The sequence below is a fragment of the Pinus tabuliformis genome, chromosome J (genome assembly GCF_031772625.1).
Source record: "Pinus tabuliformis cultivar Carrire ecotype Pingquan chromosome J, CPIR1, whole genome shotgun sequence".
Lineage (NCBI taxonomy): Eukaryota > Viridiplantae > Streptophyta > Pinopsida > Pinales > Pinaceae > Pinus > Pinus tabuliformis.
Window position 1 is genome coordinate 370,345,785 of NC_142295.1, and position 2,963 is coordinate 370,348,747.

Below are 2,963 nucleotides of genomic sequence, written 5' to 3' on the forward strand. Positions count from 1 at the left end.
TGACCACACAAATGCACATAACATCAATTATACAAGAATGTGGAGGAAAACTTGAATAGCTTTATTGATAATCAAGAAAGAGCAAAGAGGATTACAACCAATTGTTCTGACCCAGCATCATCCTCTCAGCAAGAAAGCCCTTCTTCACCTCATGAAAATCTTAGATCACCCAACACTATGATATTGCACCAAGAAACCAGCAGCACTTCCTTACAAGATACAAAATTCCAGCCTCCGGATCTCTGGGATGAGGGATCCATATATAGATGTTTGCAAGGGGGGTGAGTCAGCTTTTGAGAGTTGATTAGTGTCCTCTCTCTGATAGTTCTTGATTCCACTTGGAGATTGATGATCTCTTACTCATCCCTGGGTGAATGCTGAGAGGCAAGTGTCACAGGAGAAGTTTCTAGAAGATTCCATGATTCTCCACCTTGCAGATTGACCCTGCCATTTGTCCACTCTCACCCATCGCACCCCATAGAAGGGCTTTTCTAGATGCATCGCACCTACTGTGTGTATTTAGGTGGGATGCAATGCACTTTGACCATGGAGCAGGTGAGATGGTCCAGTTTTGACCAATTCTTAGTAGTTTTTCATGGAGAACTTGTGGGAGAAGATGTAATCAGTTGACCTTGTTCTTTTAGAGGTTGGAACAACACTTTTAGGGACTTAAGAGCCCTTGGTTTATGGACATTTATGATTGGGGTTGTAGTGCCCAAAAATGTCTATAACAGTTGCCCCCTAAAGCATGAGGTCGTTAATATATTGATGTCGGGTGAAATGCTTTATCATGAGGATCTTAAGTTCTTTCAAGCTGGAAGGCGACCTGTAATAAGATACAATACAATACATTATCTTCATAATATTTTCATGATCTAGCTGAGGCGGGCATTCCCATGCTCAGCTTTTATAAATTCATTTTCATGTACATAAGACAGACAATCGTCTGAGTGTAGACTGATGATCCTGGTAGAGCCATCATCCCTTGGATTGGATGATTATCTATGCAGTAATGATGTACATTTGATGCCTTTATTTTCCTGAATATATATCGCAACCTGGATGGATGAAACTAGATCTGAGGTCTTCAATCTCGTTCAATCTTCACTCAAAGTAAAAGTCGATCCATGTGAGAGATGTTCTGGAGTCGAACATGGAAAGACATCGCCTGATTACTAGCCAATGATGTAAGCTATTAACAGGCGCGAGAGGAATCACCGATAATGATGATGACCCTCAAGGTACTGCAGTACAATTCACGTGGTGTGAATAAGGGACTTGGCTTCGAACACCACGCAAAATCTTTCGATTAAAGGCCATTGATGTAAACCTATCACCAGAAGTGAGAAACTTGCCATTGAGGCATGCAAGCTTCAAAGTACTGAAAGGGTTATTTCTAGATCGACTTCTTCGATAATGAGCTGATGTCGACAAGAAGCGATCTGTCATAGGAGGGCCTTAATGAATCCCACATCAATGACACAGAACGGAGCAAATGATTTTAATGGAGGTGAAAACGATCTGGTGATATAAGGTTCAGGGTGGCGGTCATGAAAGAATGGAGCGTGAATGTATTACAGTGGATGAGACACAGGTGAATTCTCTGAGCGACTTCTCTTGAACATATCGGCGACACTGACATGATGGATCGGTAGCATTAACCCCAAATATGGATGGTGTGACGGAACCATGGTGATGTGACCAGTGAATGGAACAATCCAACCCGACTCGGATGCGAAGTGAAAGTGTCATGTTCAAGAGCGACTTGCTACTAATAAAGTTTCTTCAATTTTTCTTCCCAATTTTCCCCAGTCATTGCTGACCAGTACCTCTTTATTTTTGTCAAGCTTGAGGAGGATAACATATGCTTGTTCTATAATTTTCCCTTCGGACAAACCCATCGCTATGTTTTAACAAGCCTAGCGATAGTGAAACTCGTTCTTGTCTGTATGGACAAGTTTGTCACTATTCAGTTTAACGAGTTTAACGACAAGGATAACTCGGTCCTTTTCAATTTTAGAGAGTCTGAAAAAGGGACGTAAAGAAAACCCCAATAATCCTTTTTCATCATATAATCCCTTGAGTCCGAAAAAGTATAAAACAATACAAAAGGGATGAATTTTCGGTACTTTTAACGAGACGAAAAAAACAAGCGCTCGATCTTTTTGTGTAATGATCCCTCAAGTCCAAAAAGATTAAAATCTAAAGGAGGGATAGCATTTCCGGTCCCTTTAATGAGCTGGAGAGGCCAATGGCTTGGAAATCTTTTCATATTTTATGAGTCAGTTGAAAAGAGCTTAAAGGAGACTCTTGTTTTGAGGAACGAGTGATAAATATGGGTAGCAGCTGATTCCAGGTAAGGTTTGGAATTTTCCAATCACGACAGTGTCACAAGGAAGGCTTAACAGGATCACTCTTCACCGTTGTTCCTCAAAAAGGGTAAACAATCAAATGGAGGTGATTGATCGGCCAAAACAAAGTGGAGGTGATGATGAGAACACGACCAAGGCTTCAAAGGATGATGGAAATACATTCACAATGGTTATTTACCGGAGAATGGTTCATTTTTTAATGAGATTAAACTTTGGGGGAACATTTGCTCATTGCTTATGATTATTTTTTAACGAGCTTGAATTCCACATTAAAACTGCTCGATTAATCCAATCGTATAATAAGGATGTCTCATATATAAAAACGACATTATTTCAAAGTTTTTCCCCGCATCCTTTCTTTATGAAAGTTAGGAAACCACCAATCCTACGAGTTTAAAGGGTTAGAGGACCTATAAATTTAAAAAATAAATGGTCACTCTTTGCTTGCACGCCAAAAGGTTTGCATGCCCCCAAGTATAGCGAAGTAGAGTTTCCAGGTTACCCCTCAATTTGCAGACAAAACATTTTTTTTATCGGGAAAGGCCTACCTTTTCAGGTTACCCCTCAATTTGCAGACAAAACATTTGTTTT